Source organism: Microtus oregoni, unplaced genomic scaffold, assembly GCF_018167655.1.
Source record: "Microtus oregoni isolate MIOR12 unplaced genomic scaffold, Mior012 000110F_ref0000174, whole genome shotgun sequence".
NCBI classification, from domain to species: domain Eukaryota; kingdom Metazoa; phylum Chordata; class Mammalia; order Rodentia; family Cricetidae; genus Microtus; species Microtus oregoni.
This window is the reverse complement of record NW_024544728.1, coordinates 1,794,061-1,812,357: the sequence shown is the minus strand read 5'-3', so window position 1 is coordinate 1,812,357 and position 18,297 is coordinate 1,794,061. Positions and strand designations below refer to the sequence as shown.

The 18,297-nt window shown below is 42.0% G+C and overlaps 1 protein-coding gene across 2 annotated transcripts in view; it reads right to left on the bottom strand.

Moving 5' to 3' along the window:
- The window catches only part of LOC121443619 (fibrillin-2), a 196,653-nt gene that overhangs the window by 144,087 nt on the left and 34,269 nt on the right, over positions 1-18,297 (bottom strand). The gene's annotated exons all lie outside the window — the stretch shown is intronic.

Below are 18,297 nucleotides of genomic sequence, written 5' to 3'. Positions count from 1 at the left end.
TTGTTCTGTATTAGATAACCATTATCCTCTGCTGCTATAGATGGTGGCCAAAGTCTGGGTAAATGTGTGACGGGTGCATGATATACAGTCACTCATATGACCTTCCTATGACCTTCCTATGAAGTCAGGACTCTTACACCTCAAAGTGTAAGGTCAATATCTGGGGTCCACCTATCCTGGTATCACTTTCGATCCCGCCCTTAGACCCACTGACTCAGACTCAGTTTATTTAACAAAATTTTCAAGGGATCCACATGCATTTCAAAGCTTGAAGGCTGAATCAGACTATAGGCAACTCAAAGCTGGCTCTGGGTATTTCTAGTCTACTTTCCTCATGCTGAAAATTGACTTCAATAAATAATCTGGGGGAACTAGTAAACATTCTTGTAGGCAGAACTGAACCACCAATAAGAAAGCCATTGAGTGTTACTGCTGTGGATTTGCAAGACGTAAGAAATGAAAGAAAAGTTAGTTTCCTAATGACCGATTGGTATAATGGTTCCCAGTAGCCCTGAAAGTCAGAACACATACAAGAAAGGTTTCTCTCCAGAAAGACTGTAGCTCATCGTTGACCACCCTTTGGGAATGAAAGACGTCTCCCAGGCTTTCACTGCAAAGACTAGTGGTATTGAGTCTTATACAAACCTGCGAATGTGAATGCCAAACTTAGATAACAATCTGACATTCACAATGGCATGTAGGATGTGTTACAGCATATAAAGGTTGTGCATGGTCAAACAAAACTTAAAACCACATAAAACCGTGTTTAATGAAAAAGGAGGCTTCCTTGTACAAAATAAATGGGTATTTTAAAAGTTCAGTGTACTTAGAGAGCTAACATAAAGATAAGTAAATTCAATGTAATGAAACAAAATCTTGAATGGGTATTTTGGCACAAGCTGGCTTAACGTTCTCAGCTTAACTTCCACAAAAATAGCTTATTTTAATTTCCTCATAAGAACAGCAGATGTACTGGCTGCAAGCTGAATTCTTGAAGAAAAGTCTTTTATGTATATGGAAAGATATAGCAAACTTAGGAATAAGTATTTTCCAGGTCATAACTTTTTAAAATCTTCATAAAACCCATATTTTGCCATTTTAAATATTGGGTTTGCAGTTTTCAATTATATCAAGTTCTGAAAATATAGGAAAACTCTATTACCAAAAGATGTTAAGATTATGACTCCGTAAGGTGCATGCTAAATTCTTATCTTCAAATACTTTAGGTTTTCTGATCCCCAGGGAAAAGGCCTGTGGGGCCTTCCTCTAACCCATCCTCAAGCAAACCAACTGGCCAGGAGACTCATTCCTTCATCTCCCCACAGCACCTACTGAAAAGGCTGGCCTCTTGGCACATTCTCAGTGGACACAAGCAGCTGTGTATCTTTGCCAATGATCTTTCTGGCGGAACAGATGCAGGCAACCTTGGGAGCCCTTCCAACAACAGACTGCCTATGCCTTCCTCCTATGGCTTACACTTTCCCCTGCATCAAATCCACAGGAGCTTACTTATTGCAATAACACTTTTCTTTCTCACTTAAATAGCTTTAAAGTTTAAATTTGCATCCTTAGCTAGGCATGCAGCAACTGTCAAACACAAGAACAAAAGTGCATACTTAAGAGGAATTTAAATTCTAGGTCAAATTAAAGTATTCTGTCCCTAAATTCAACTTGGACCTTGGCTATGAGCAAGAATCTGATACATGCCTTAGTCAATTGCTTGTTGATCATGTATTCTCTTTATGAAAGTTTCACCATTAACAAAATATTATTGTCCACACCACTAAGCATGAGGGGTCAGGGTGGGAGCAAGCATAGGAATGTTTCATCAACTTGGTATGTTGGAGCCAATGGATGAGAAACTAATAACTTCCTCATTGGGTTATGACCAATAATTTTACTTTTTTAAATTAGCCTAGGAGCACAAATATTGTTTTTTTATTTTCTAATATCTAAGTGAAACGTGAGTGGCTGAGAACTTGTTTTAGACCATTTCGTTTATTGATTTTGTTTTTAAACTCATTATCTTTTTTTCTTCATTGCTTGTGTTCAATTGCATGATGTGTGAGGGGGGAGGCGTGTGTGCCATGGCTCACACGTGGATGTGAGGGGAAAACTTGGTGGAGTCAGCTGTCTGCTCTCCACTTTATCTTATGCTCCAGAGATCAAACTCAGGCCAGTGGGCTTTCAACTTGTGGTTGCAAGCATCTTTAATTGCTGAACCATCTCCCTAGCTCTTCATTTCATGCTTTTAAACATCAGGACAATTAGCATGCTCATAAAAAATATCTGGCAACTCCTTGCATTTCATTTCCCACAAACAACTTAATTTAGGTATATCTTACAAGTCATGAATCCATCTGTCTGAAACACACAATGAGAAGATTGGGGCACATTTATTGAAATTCAGTTCGGGAACATTTTTGCTACTTTTCCAACATTCCTTATGTCTATTACCAGCCCAGTCCTAGACAACTGCTCTCCAAGCCCTGTCACTACAAATCTGCATTTTCAGGACAACGCATGCAGATAAATGACATCATAGGCTAAATTGAGTCTGAGGCCCCAAATCTGCATATGAGAGTTATTCTTAGATGAGTGGACCCAAGCACTGTATATAGCATATGATGCAAGATGGCTAGGATACTGAACTGTAAGCATACATCATGACAGAGGAGAGGAGGGGAAAGATGAACCAAAACAAAGTGGATATGAAAGAGCCTTATAGATGCCTAGTATCTCATAACCATATTTTAGAAAATCATTTATATTCTTTAAAAAGGAATTTGACGGGAACCTCCTTGTATAGCCAGAAAAAGCTGTTCTCAGAGGGTGTGTATTATTGAACCCCAATGCCAAAGGTGAGATACCTCTGAGCTGCTGATGAAGAAGGCCCAGGGACTTTAAAACAATACACGCTCGTGCTATTTTTTTTGGGGGGGGGTACCACCAGAGTTAGATGAGAAGACCTAGTACTGAAGACACTATAGATATTGGATGTGTGATATGGAGAAAATGACTAGGACTGAACTGGAAACTTCCTCTTGTCCAGCTAGCTTTCATGGCGCCAGAGAATGCTATGCAGGCCAGTTAGGGAGACGTGGTACCAATGGTCTTACTTTTCTGTGAATATTATGATCTTATTAGGTCAATCGACTAAATAAGTAAGCTATATCCTAAGGTGTGCTATGGTTATGAGGTTAACCATTTGCTTTCTGATTGGATTTGGGACCCACTCCACAGAAGGAAAGACAGACCTTGAACTAGAGACTTGGACAAAACCCCATGGCAAGGGAGTCATAGGCACTAAGCGGGGAGTGAATACTGCTGTTTATCTAGCTTGACAAAGCACCAGGCTGTCCTTAAACATGTATGCTTACCCCCAGACAAATGCCACTTTCAGGTGTATTCAGACACACTTCCCTTGCTAGTGAACAGTGATGAGCAGAGATTCATGGCTGTACAAGGTCCTCAGTATAAGTGATGGGTGAATGTTCTATCCTAACAAAGCAATCTATTCCGTCCTCACTAAGGCTCATGGAGCACTGCCCAATAGGGGGCACGGCAGAAAGAATGCCAGAGTTAGAAAACAAAGCAAAATCTATGAAACAACATCTTCCAGCAAAGACACAGAGCTACAGATGCCTGCACAGGGTCCGTACAGGTGGTGCCAGTAACATTAAGGCGTGGGTTGGAGAGGGACTCAGGAAACCCTAACCCTTACTGCTGAACTAAAGTTTTAGTGAGGAGCAGTGCATATAATTGCTTTCATGACCCCCCTCCCCCATCACTCTCAGGTAGTTTCAAACCAATGTTACACAGATGGCTCTGGTTAAAATAAATGGGTCACAAGACCAAACCAAAAGCCTTGTAGCAGAGGGGTTCATTTTGAGAGGCATAAAAGAGAGATGAGATGAGAGTGATAAGAAAGGCTGGAAAGGGGAGAATAATCGTAAAAACATTATATATTTATGAAATTATCAAATAACAAAATTAGTCAATAAAAGTATCTGAAGGTAATAAAAGTTCGATGAGGGACTAGGGAGATGGCTCAGCGGGTAAGGAACCTGATGTATCAGTACAAGGACCTGAGCATCTGGTCCCCAGCACTCAACGTAAAAACCACCTGTAGATCTGTAACCCAAGTGAAGGCAGGGGCACAAACAATAGGAACCTGGAGCTTGTTAGCCTGCCAGTATAGCCAATCAGTGAGCACCAGGTTCAATCAGTGAGAGATGATGTCTTCAAAAATAAAACAGGCGGGGACTATGAAGGGCAAAAATGGTGAAATCAGGTAGGGGGACGGGAAGAAGAAAAAACAACGATGAGGATGCTTGATAAAGCCTAAAGGAATCACATTATTTTATATGTGCCTACAATTATACACAATACCTGTAAGTATGTTTACACACACGCATGCAGACACACACACACACAATCTTCCAATGAAATTATGCAACCTGGGATGACAATATTCCCCACAAGAGCCAAAGATTATCTAATAAGAACTCCAGTACCAGGTCACAGATGCTTTCTTTAAGTTGTTAGTTAGGGTGGTCCAAGTGATCCTCAAAACAATATAAACTACTGCTGTTATCCCTGGTTGTCTCTCAGAGGCAGAAAGTAAGTCCCTACTGCTGATGACACTGTACAACTCAGACACAGGGCTTCTGATCTGATAGCACCCTCCTTGAGAGCTAGCTCTCACAGGACAAGATAGTATAATGCAGGATGCCAAGGGAGGAGAGCAATCACAGTCTTATCCTGCTGTGACATCTATGAGTCCCCAGAATTACCAACATAGCAGTAGTGGCACTCACATCGTGGTGGTAACCAACAGTTATCTAATTGGACTGAAAGCCCCTTCAGCATGAAGGAAGCCATGCCTGGTACTAGAAACTTAGCCAACCATGCAGTGCTAGTGAAGTCATGAATCCTGGCAGACAACCTACTACGGCCACTTTAGGAAACCAGCATATTTCCTAACCACATTCTAAATACTTACCATTAGAGGCACAGATAACTGCTGTTGTCAACTCTCATCAAAGAAGCTTCTCTTGATAGCAGAAAGTCAGTATTGGTCATAATGCAAAGGCCAATCCCAGCCCTGACAGATACAGTTATAATACAACTCTGGCATCTACAGCCTAGGCAGTATTGCAGAAGGTGGTGTGTGTGGACTAGGAGCATAAGAGCCAGAGCACCAAGAAGACTACTGTGAGATTTTGTCTTCTAGAAATGAGAGTGAAGCCACCCATAAACGATATTGCAATGATATGGCTACCTACACAAGACAGGAATAAGTACAACATCATTAGACATGCTAAGGTGTTGGTGTCAGAAATCCACCCCTAGTTAAAGAAGAACTACAGGCAACAATGAAGGAAATTAGTCTCTCCCAAGAATAAGCCCCATAAATGGTTATTTAATGACATAAATGACCAGTAAAAAAATTGGTCAGCTCTGATATCATACACACAAGCAACAAAAATGGACTCAGCAGGGAGTTTTTATATATTCATGTATATGTTAGTGTTAGATTAGCAATCAAAGGAAAAAGGTCATTGATTTGAGAGAGTGGAATAGAAGACATTGGAAGAGTTGGAAGGAGGAAAGAGAAGGGAGGAAGTGATAAAATTATATCTTAATCGAAACAAAATACAATTTTTAAAAGATAAAAATGTTGATGTCTGGTTCCATGTCCATACACACTTTAAGTCACACATGGAGTTACACACCATACATGCATACACACACACACACACACACACACACAGCATTGGCTGATTTAAGATTATTATATATAATTAAGAATTAAAATTAAATTGAGATAAAGGGTACATTGAAATACAAAGAAGAAACAGCACCTTCTGGAAACACAGAGTTTTTCAAAAACAGACAAAGCAACTAAGGAGAAAAAAATGAAAACTAACTCTTGCCTTATTGGTAGATATACAATTTTGTTCTAAACAAATAAAATATAATCTTTGCTTTTCAGAGAGCAATAATTTATCATAATAAAGTTTATCACAATAAATTTATTTATTCATTTATTCTGTTTAATTCATTAATTTATTGTAGTTTTTGCTTACATAGTTCTTAGATTGGCACCAACAGAGTCTACTAAACATCACGTCTTTAACAGCATGTAAAGCTCGAATCTGCCACAGCCCTTGTGTAGTTTTGGGTAAAAGAACTAAAGGTCACCAAAGAAAAGAACTTTCTGCGCTGTTTAAAAAAAAGATGATTTTTTTTCAGCCAGGCAGTGGTGGCACACACTTAATCCCAGCACTTGGGAGGCAGAGGCAGGTGGATCTCTGTGAGTTTGAGACCAGTCTGGTCTACAAGAGCTCAGGACGGGCTCCAAAGCTACAGAGAAACCCTGTCTTGAAAAACCAAAATAAATAAATAAATATGATTTTTTTTTTCAAGGAGAGACTTTGTGACACAAAATTGATCATTTTAGAGAATCAAGGGGCAATGCTTCAAAGTCTCACTGCACTGCGGTTTACCAGCACGCACAGTGCGTGGCTACGAGCGGCAGCCAGTAGCCACGTGTGGTTTCCTCAATTGCAGCTTAAAATATGGGTGACATAAAACAAACATTCAGTTCCTCAGTCACACTCGCCGCATGTCAAGTGTTCAGAGGCCACACAGTGGTTAGTGGCTACCAAACTAGAAAACACACTTATTTACATCATCCCGGAATGTTCTAGCTATATATGCTCCTGTGGTTATCTCCCAACACCACAGAGAAATTGAAATTAGAACAGCACTTGGTGCTGGGGGAATGGCTCTAGAAGGGTCTGTGTGCCTGAGGACATACAGATTCAGAGCGCAATGAAACATGGCAACATTCAGGACTTACCTGCTGGTCTGCATCCAAATGCCAAAGACCAAATGCAAAGTCCAAAGACCCTAGCAGTTGTACAGCAATTCCCTTTTTATTGTCATGTGGGTAGGGGAAAACAGCGACACATGAACGGAGGACAAAGCACACACTTGTGTGTGCCCACCATGAAGTCTGTGTAGAGCATGCGTGCACCACTGCTTCATCTGTGACCAGCCCTATTTGGTGATACAAGTAACTCTTTTTCTGATGGTCACAGTAGACTTACACGGGCTAAGCAAAACTGCCCAAAGTAACACAGTTGGTGCCTAAGTGATGCAGATTGTGAATAAGTAATTGTATCTCGCATCAAATCCCTTCTTCTTTTTCAAGATTTTGTGTGCACGTGTTCATATATGTGCATGTATAAGGAGACTAGAAATCAATGCTGCATGTCTTTCTCCATTGCTCTCCACACTGTCTTTCGAGATGGTCTCCCACTGAACCAGGAACTCTGACTCCACTAGATTGGCCAGCTGGGGATCCTTCTGCCGCAGCCTCCCCAACTCCTGCCTCTGTGTCAGATTTTTTCTTTTATATAGGTGATGCCAATCCAAGTTAGGTCCCCACGCTTGCACAGTGAGCACTCTATTGGTTGAGCCGTGTTCCCACCCCCAAATCCATATTCTCAACTATCACACTCTCTATCTTTCAGCATCTTTGATTATCACGGCAGAGTTTGTTCCACACTAGATCAATAGCTCATGCTCTGAGCTAAAACCATTTTCTTGCCCATCTGTTCATTGCCATGTTTTCAGACTGTAAGGTCTTTATTCTGTCGATGAATTAGCCTCGTTTACTAAATGCTTCACTGGGTACTTTGATTTGTGACCCAGGAGCCACCGTGTCTAAGACTTCTGAGCCACTGCCCAGATCTTGCTGTTTCACAGTTGCTAATATTACATCATGCTCAGCTATGGACTTTCTCTTTCAGCGGGTCCTCTGCAGAGCGTCAGTACGGCCCACTCAAGTCCTTATCAGCAGCTTTGCTGGCGCTCTCTGCACGGCCAGGATGTAAGGAAGTGCTACTTCAGTGCTGAAAGAGGCTGTGGCGATGGAGCCAGGTGGACGACAGAAAAGGCTAACCCAGTGCCCAAGAAACCAGACACACTATCTACAGAAGATAATGTTGGACTGCACAGTAAAGTCTCAGTTTAACTTGAAGAATTGCATGGGTGCTCATAAAGTTTCAGTCCATCCTAGATGGAGCATCCGAAAGCATTTAAGCACTGTAACAGACGACTTAAATGCGAATCATTTTCCATAACTTAGCTTCCAAAACCTAGAAACAAAGAGGTCTGCTTGTGGATCGACACATGAGGAAATGATGTCTGTGAAGTTTGAGGAACTAGTCTCATCAGGAGGCTTTAAGGTAAGAGCCCAAATTCCTTGGCTCATTCTTTTATCAACCAATAGGAAATGGTTCCCGGACACCTACAAGCGATGACTCTAAGGTACCAAGCTAGTCCCTGGCCTGGTTAGTGACTGTCTGAGGTTCAGGGTAGAGTGTAATTCAGCCTTTCTCAGTGTGTGGGCAGTGGCCTACCAGTTACACAAAGCATCAGAAATATTTTGTCAGAAAAAAATTCTGTGGTCAAACATCAGAAATTATATTCAAGTTCAAGAGAACTGGCTCCTTTGGCTGTAGCCACTAACCTTCAGGAGTGGTTAATGTACTCAAGTGCATATTAACTGCCAAGAGGAGTCTATAGTAGGCAGTCTTCAAAATTTATTTGCTCATAAAAATGTTTAATATAGGAGTATTCCTGAAGACCGGTGTGGAGTGAAATACACTTTGGCAAACACTTATCTGACTTTCTCACCACGCAAGGCCCTGTCATATCCTCAGCTGTGGCTGCCTGAAACAGATTTAGTGAAAGCATACCTTTTGTGTGACTGGCTTGCCTCCAGATGACATCACTGCCCCCATAAATATCTCAGAGAACATCGGAACCTGTGCCATGCTATGATGCACAAGCAATCCGCTGTAGATCCTACACTACTGCCCAAGTCGCTAATGGTGCTGATCGTGTTTCTAAATGTCCACAGCCTCAATGTTCTTCTGTCTTCCTTGCATTGTTCTTCTATCTACAAAAGCCCACATTTCAGGACTAGAATATTAGTTCATATGTTCCAATGCAGGATTTTGTAAGCAATGCAGGGCAGAGGAAATTGTATGTTTGTGTGCGCGTGTGTGCACACATACAAACACACAACTTACATGTGAATATGCATAAGAGCAATATCAAGAGGCATCTACGTTTATTTCACGTGGTACTGAGATTTTCAAGCAGTTTAAATGCTTCTTCTTAACCCCAATAAGCAAGGTCTTACATTCTGCCCCTCTGTGTAGGAGCACCCAGCTCAAGGCCTGGGAATGGGGGAGGGGCTGCCTGGCAGTTCTAGAACCCAAGCTTTCACCAATAACTTGCCTGTGATCTTCAAGTAGCTGACCTCCCTCCATTTCTGTTTGTAAAATGAACCCCATACAGCAGGAGAGTGTCCACGGAGCAGAGGCTGTGGACGTGTAACAAGTGTATGGATAAAGTGGTCCCGCTTATGTAAGATGGATAGCGGGGTCCTCCCAAGAAAGAGCAAACCTCCTTCAGAGTGGGTCTCCCCACTATTCAAATTCCCACCCCCCCAAGCTTGGTTTAGAATCAAAGCCAGTACTCACAGCCTGAAAACTAATACTGGGCAGCCAGTAATAAATTAACTTTCAGAGAGAAATACCAAATCCACAGAAATGCCTTGCAGGAAAAAAGAACACCCTCCATTTTTAAAAACCTCACCAAAAAGCACAATGGGCAAACACAAAAACACAGTGTCTGTCTGTCTGTCTGTGGGCTGCTGGAGGGAGCACTTTCGCTTCCTGGCTCTCACTCAGTCTTGCTCCCAGCCCTGCTACTCTGATCTGATCAGGAGCAGCCAGGGGTTTCTGATTATCTCTGAGGTTATCTGCTCAGATCATCTCCCTGCAGCCTCTCTGGCCTCCATGGAGAACCAGGCTGAAAGCCGGCCACACCCAGTGATGTACATTGAAGGAGACCTAGTAGGGTTTCAGGGTTTCGCAATGTCGCGAGCAAATCAGAGACACAAAAACATCTTATAGTCAACCAATTTGTAAAAATTCTATTCAGGCTTTTGATTGCTCATCTCTGATGTGATTCTCAATCACATCTTGAGAAGTGTGATTCTTATTATGCTGTAGTATCTATTTACCTATCAGTCAATCTACATATTACCTATCTGTATATTGTCTGTCATCTATAGATCTACGCATCTACTTTCTGTCAATCATCTACCATTTATCAGTCATGTGCTACTTATCCATTACCTATCAATCATCTAACTATCACATATCCATCACCTACTATCTATTTATCTTTCTTACCAATCAATCATTTATCAATTTCTCTCCTTATTGAGCAAATAATATCAAGTTGACACTTATTATTAGAAAAAAAGTCTTCTTTGGACTTAAAATCATGCATTCCACAATTTCATTTCTGGTATATAAGGTCTTTGTCTATTTTCCATCTAGTCACTAAGAAAATTATCCCAATTCTTAGGTACCTGCAGACAACTTTGATTAATATACAGACTAAATGTTAAGACCCATGGGGCGGACTTCCTTAAATGATCATACCTTTCAGGAACAAAGTCAAATGCTACCAAATTAGAGCAGAAAATTGAACAGCTGAGATCCCCCTAACTGTTCCTAACACATTTTGCAGCACAGTTTCATTCTAAAGCTAAACTCCCACAATTTACAGAGCTCTCAAAGCTCACACTGAAAGTAAATCCTGAGCTATGTAGACAAAGTGTAGATATACCTAACTTGTCTAGCGCCAAACTTTCTTTTCAATTGAGAGAGCTTTCCACTGTGTGGTTCTTGGTGGGAGAATCATACAAAGCATATTCGCATATGTTTTCAGTGCAAGGGGACAATGGTGGCAGCGAAGCATAGAGGAAGGATCTGGAAGGACCTGGAAGGACCTGGGTGGGTTTCCTGGCTCTCTTCCTCAGCACCTCGTCTCCACTCTCCTTTCCCCACACTGCCCGCAGGTCCTGTCCTATAACATACACAATACTTTACACAACATTCCTCTTTTACTATCTTTAGTTACAGACACTGAATTTTTTCCTCTGGTATATTTTTGGCAATTGAGAACCCTAACTGGAGCATGGGTCATCTTATGGACAATGAAAAATTTTAAAATGTTAGGTACAGCTTTAAAACTTCGCGTTTTTTTTTTCCTGTTTGCTGGTTTTGTAGTTATGGGGTGATGTGTACAAGCAGCAGCCAATGCTCTGCCAGTGTCTGGGTTTAGATTAGAAGTTTAAGCAGAACCACACTAGCTCTATTATCCAGTGGAGACCCAATAGTAATCTTCCCTACACTTCCAGCAATGTTAGGATGCTTAGAGGGTCGTGCTCATCACTAAGCCATTTCAAGAGGCTTAACCCTTGCAGAGGTCTTTGTGCATGCTGGAATGGTCCAACGTGAAACCCTTCTCTGTCTCCACCACACTGATTGGTCAGGATAACACAGACATGAGCTATCCACAGAAAGGAAGAAAGGATCCAGTGGGATGTACTGGTTTGAGGTTAGTGGGGGAGTAACAATGACTTTGTAAAAGAAAGTAGCAACTCTAAGGCACAGAGGCACCTGACTCTAGTGACAAATGAGAGGCGGTCTTGTAAAACACCGAAGGCTGGCTGATGTTTTAACCTGGAAGAGGCTGCCCAAACAATCTCAATCTCTCTCTCTCTCTCTCTCTCTCTCTCTCTCTCTCTCTCTCTCCCTCCCTCCCTCCCTCCCTCCCTCTCTCTCTCTTTCCCTCCTTTCCGCCCTCCCTCCCTTCCTCTCCCTCCTTCCCTCCCTCTCTCTTGGTTTTGACTTTTCAAGACAGAGTGTCTCTGTGTAGCTTTGGAAGCTGTCCTGGAACTCGCTCTGCAGATCAGGTTGGCCTCGAGCTCACATAGATTCACCTGTCTCTGCCTCCCGAGTGCTGGGATTAAAGGTGTGCGGCACCATGCCCGGCCAAAAACACTCTCTTAACAAACATTGGAAAACGTAGTGTCTGCCCATTAGTGTCTAAGTCCTGAATTACCACCAAGTCTTTGTGAAAACTTTAACGAATAGTTAATGAAATAGTTAGGGCAGGTAAATCTGTGAGCACATAAAATATGAAATATAATGACTTTGAATGTCTAATAGGGTTCTATGCTCTGAAAGATAGACTGTATTAGTGTGGATCAGAAAAATCTTAGTCTTTATATAAATCAGTGCATTTTAACATTTTAAGTGAAAATATCTGGAAAAACTTAAGTATGTAGTAATACTTTTCAAAATCATAATCTGTACAGAGCAGACCAGTCTGGCTGCCAGAAGAGGCTCCATAATTGCATTTCCATCTTGCCGTGGTGCCTGGCTCGAGTCTGGGAATGCACCATTTTTCACAGTACCTGCAGTGGCGGCTGGTGACTGATGGGGCTAGCACACTGCTGAGGACGAATGGGGGGTTAGCACACTGCTGAGGACGAATGGGCGAGGGCAGGGACGGGGTTAAAACTGCTCAATGGCGAAGCCATTTCTCTTGGCTTTGTTGTCATCTTAGATTCTCAGAGAATTGTAGCTCTCCTCTTCCTGTACTGTTCACGTTCGAGTGTATTTGCTTTATGCTATGTTTTCTCTCTCAAAAACAACTCTGATAACTAAGAACTTTTAAAAATCATTTTGTAATTATGAAGCTCACTAAGAATATCACATATTTGAACACATGGAAATATCACTACTAAGCAGAAATCATAAAGGGACCATAATTAAAACTGAAATATTTTGCAGAAAGAAAGCAGCACTACCAAAATTTAACAGCTAGTGATCACACAGGTGGGGGTTATGTATATATCAAGGGTCAGCATATTTGGCTAGTGTATGTGGAGCCCTGGCTTTGAGCCCTACTGCTACAGCAGCACCAGAAAGAGATTAGGTGCCCTGTGTATATGTAGCAGTCACTATTCCCAGTAAGTAAGGGAGGTTAGGGATGAAAGGAAATACAAATTATTATATTGATAAAGTTTTACTTATTTAAAGAACTGAGTAGGGTCATTTTCTTGCTTTGAGTGTGTGTTTGTGTGTTGTATGTGCATGTGATATATTTGCATGTGTGTGTCTGGGGATGCATGTATCTGTACACACATCCTGTCCTGCTATATCATATGGAGTCTGTCACTGAAGCTGGAGCTTGGCTAGCAGCCAGCAAGTCATAGTAACCCTCCTGTCTCAGTCTTCCACAACCCTGGTGCTACGTGCACTGGGGACTAACTATACACACCTTCTCATGTGGATGCTGAGGCATCAAATCCAGGTCCTGATGACCTCACAGAGAGCTCTTATCCACGGAGTCATCTCCTAAGGCACTGCACACTGTGCTTTTAAGTTATTCAGTCTTTTTTCTTTTTTTCTTTTTCTTTTTTTGGTTTTTCGAGACAGGGTTTCTCTGTGGCTTTGGAGCCTGTCCCGGAACTAGCTCTGTAGACCAGGCTGGTCTCGAACTCACAGAGATCCGCCTGCCTCTGCCTCCCGAGTGCTGGGATTAAAGGCGTGCGCCACCATCGACCGGCCAAGTTATTCAGTCTTATACTGAAGTCTATCTTGGTAAGGACAGAGTCATCTTGCAGAAAAGACTCATTTTAGTGAGAACCATCATATTTTTCAGGACTGAATCCAAGAAATAATTCACATATGGGACTTACTTAGAGATACTTGTTAGAGTTTAACTGCAAGACGACAAACACGTATCACCTGGAATCATGGATTTAAAACGTTACATTGAGAATGGTATCTGATCTGTGCTATAGTCTTTTACCCCACAGGTTTTATCTGAAGACTTCTTTCTCTGTTAGAGGAACAAGTGCTCATAACATCTCCCACAGTGCACAGTGAGGAACCAGTGCCCACAGCATCTCCCTACAGTGCACAGTGAGGAACCAGTGCCCACAGCATCTCCCTACAGTGCACAGTGAGGAACCAGTGCCCACAGCATCTCCCTACAGTGCACAGTGAGGAACCAGTGCCCACAGCATCTCCCTACAGTGCACAGTAAGGAACCAGTGCTCACAGCATCTCCCTACAGTGCACAGTGAGGAACCAGTGCCCACAGCATCTCCCTACAGTGCGCAGTAAGGAACCAGTGCTCACAGCATCTCCCTACAGTGCACAGTGAGGAACCAGTGCCCACAGCATCTCCCTACAGTGCACAGTGAGGAACCAGTGCCCACAGCATCTCCCTACAGTGCGCAGTAAGGAACCAGTGCTCACAGCATCTCCCTACAGTGCACAGTGAGGAACCAGTGCCCACAGCATCTCCCTACAGTGCGCAGTAAGGAACCAGTGCCCACAGCATCTCCCACAGTGCACAGTGAGGAACCAGTGCCCACAGCATCTCCCACAGTGCACAGTGAGGAACCAGTGCCCACAGCATCTCCCACAGTGCACAGTGAGGAACCAGTGCTCACAGCATCTCCCTACAGTACACAGTGAGGAACCAGTGCCCACAGCATCTCCCTACACTGCACAGTGAGGAACCAGTGCTCATAGCATCTCCCTACAGTGCACAGTGAGGAACCAGTGCCCACAGCATCTCCCACAGTACACAGTCTCTTCATGGGTGGCACTAAAGTGTTCAGAACAGTGCTAACAGAGATTTAGCTATGTATAGAACTATTATAGCAGTCCAGTTTCCCTCCTTTTAAGTCTTTCAAGCAGTTTGAATTATCTCCAAACTTAAAACCTTTCCTATGAAGACTCCTTTATCAAGCGTTTTCTTCCTTTGACTCTTAAAGAATCACACCTGTAAAGAATCCGAGTTAAGCCAGATAGCACTGGCCCAGGTTGCACTATGGGACTTCACTGTGGTCTTAAAATGGCTGGGTCCCTAATGTAACCAGGACCCTAAAAGGTCCAGATCCCTAAAATATATGGCCAGGTCCCTAAACACAGCCAGGTCCTTTGTTTCTTCAGGCCTGTACTGGTTCATAGTGCTGCCTGTCAAATACAACTTGCTTTTTTCCAGACACATGGGAAGAAACAAATCTCTGTCCCTTGCAAAGATGTAACTATAGCATGCGACACATATAACTGATAAAGCAAGACTTGGAATGTGGAGCCAGCCCCAACAGCTGCTCTGCACATCACAGTATCTTCTCTCCTTGCCTCAGCATGTGCAGAGGGGAGAGTGAGAATCAGTGTTTCCCTTTTCACGTCCCTGAGTTGCTATGGTGATCAAAGTCCCCCCCAGCCTCCACTGGATATTTTGATAAACTGAAATCAGCCTTTGCTGACTAAGAGAACGGAATAAGCAGTCTCACAATTGGTTGGTACTCCAGCTCTTAGAGCCTCATAGGTCACCGGTCGAAAGCCCACACGGGGTCACATTATCGAATGTGCAGTTGCAAAATATCATGCAATAGTAAAAAGTTTCTGAACACTCAGTGGCCAGAAAGGAATCCACGAATACACCTGTAAAGAATCCGAGGTAATTCTGCCAGCACTGGCCCAGGTTGCACTACGGGACTTCACTGTGGTCTTGCTTCTTAGCATACCATGGGCACACTTGGCACGGGACATGCCATCATGTTCACAGTGACTGCCTGCTACACCTGGGCTCAAATCTGGCTCTGCTCAATATTATAAACTGCCGTTCTCACGGTACCGTCCCAGCTACAGGGATTATGGAAAATATAGGCAGAATGACAGAATGTTTCCCAACTGTCATGTCTCAGCATGTGTCTATAAGTATAATGGATTGTGTTATGTTAGAATGTTGGGGTCTTAAAATTGTTGTACGAGTAGTTGATTTGGGGTTTCACGAAAAGTCATGACTTTAATTTCAGTTTAGGATTAGCATAGAGTTTCTAAGAATTTCTGAAATGGCTCCATACTTATTTCTGCTGCTTTCTAGCACATATTCAGGTGATGCTCAACTATCAACCAGTTCTGGAAAACACTGAAGATGCTTTATGTTCTGTCGTATCAAATACTCATCGAGCTGATACCTACTTATCCATGTAAAAATAAACAAGAACACCAGCTCCATATGCAAATTAGTTTTTAACGTTAATGATTGGTAAACTTATATGTATGCCAAAGAATCATTTGAAAATAAATTTCCTGGAACCAGAGAAACGGCTCCAGCAGTTCTGAGCACTGGCTGCTCTTGCAGAGGACCTGGGTTCAGTTCCCAGCACCCATATGGTGGTTCACAACTGTCTATATCTCAGTTCCTGGGAGGGGTCAATGCCCTTGTTTGGCCTCCATGGGCACTGCATGTACATACTATATTTACTACACACAGGCAATACACATAAAACAAAAAGAAATCAGTTTTAAATTTTTTCTTTATGATTTATGAACAGTTAAGGTTTTATTTGTACACCTAGTTTATATTGGTCATATAAACATTTCTTGGGTAAAAACGCGTTGAGAGTAGAAATAATGAAAGAGGCCCTGACGTAAAAGACTCCAATTAACAGAGGCCTTAGAGTCAATGACATACTCTCAGGTTGAAAGTTTCTATGCAATTATTTGAATTTTTTTCAATCAAATAGATCAGAAACCTCTTTATATCCACCAGAAAATGTTTCATTGTGTGTGTGTGTGTGTGTGTGTGTACACAGCAGTTTACTAGTGAGTACTGTTGAATGAATGCTCACTTTATTAAAATAATGTAGGTACCTTATAATTATGAAACATAGTATTCTTAAGCAAAGAAAATACAAATAGTAACCAAATGTCAAATGCACAGGACATTGTAAAAACGCATCTCAAACTTGACTCTCTACTTGAAACACGTTGCGTTATACAATAGGGACACAGCCAGTTCCATGGAAGAACACTATGGAAGGAAGTTTCCTGACTTAGAGAAACGACACTCACACAACCCCAGGGACCGTTTGCTTAAGGAGTGGTGTAGACCTGAATTATGGAAAATATAAAAAGTAACAAGAGCTACAAAACCGGCATGATGTTGAAGCCGTCAGGAGTGTGGACAGTTTGGGTCCTTCCTTTCTTCTGGCAGATGAGGACAGGCTTCAGTCATGTTTATGACTATTTCATTCCCCCACATCACTTCTGTTGGCAGAACAGCACTTTAGGAGCTCATGCTTCGATAAACCTAGACTCACAAATCTCTTATGAAGATAAACCTTAAACTGGCGTCCAACTCTAAATCGCAGGGCTCAGCTGTCAGGGTTGGAGGAGGCAGGCAAGGCTGTAGGAACATTCTTCGTCAGCTGCTATTGCTTTGGCCAGTGTCTGTGTGTCTGTCATGGACTGCTGATGAGCTTTGACTTTAAAGAATTTCTTTAAATCACATAAATCTTAATTTTAATCTCTTTGAATTTTAAAAATACTGTTTGATTTCTATTATATTTGGAAAATTTTAATATGTCCAGGCAACGCTTGCCTCCATGTTCATAAAGTTAAAAATCCTGTTTTTATCAGGTAAATGGATTTATATGTTTGTGATGAATTCACATATAAATATTAGCAGAATAATTTTTAAAAGAAAGAATAGATTTCTTTTGGTAATGACATTATGAACAAGTATAAATCACTTGTCCATATATGGGGCCCTGTTACATCTGCTTTCTGAAAAGATGAACTCACTGATGAGGTAGGCATGATTGCTCCAATAGGGGACACATATAGAAGCCCCCAGAAGTTAGTAGTTGAATCCAAAATTGTATGCAGTTAGTTGCTGTTGCAATTCATAGCCAGAGAAACAGTGTGGCATAAAACATAGTAGGAAGATACAGATCCTAGAAGAAGGTGCAGCTGAGCGAAGACCTTAATCCTACCCCTCATTTGTCATGTGATGTCGATTTGGTGAAGCAGTTAATGGAGAAGGTCTTAAAAGAACAGATGCTCACCAAATGCAGAGGCTGGTACCATAGTGTGGTGGCACATATTTGTTTCTTCAGCATTCACAAGTTTTACAAGTTCAAGGTGAGATGGATAACACCTTTCTTAAAAGGAAAACTAACAATGAACTTGTCTAGCATCTATGATATGCTGGCTTCAACCTTGTCTAGCATCTGTGATATCCTGGGTTTACTCCTCAGTATGAAATTAAAATAAAACAGGATAGCAAAGGGTTTTTGATTATATTTTCCCATGATTTCAAAAATTTTCTGGTAAGGCTTGGCATTTTCTCAGTTATATTTATTGAACATACATTATTCTTAAAATCAGAAAACTAAGCAAAGGCAGGACCCGAGTTCAAACCCCCAGAACTCCCATCAAAACAGGGCATGGTGGTGTGCAAGCGTGTTACCTTCTGAACCAGCTCCCAGGGCATGGTGGTTGCAAGTGTGTTACCCTCTGAACCAGCTCCCAGGGC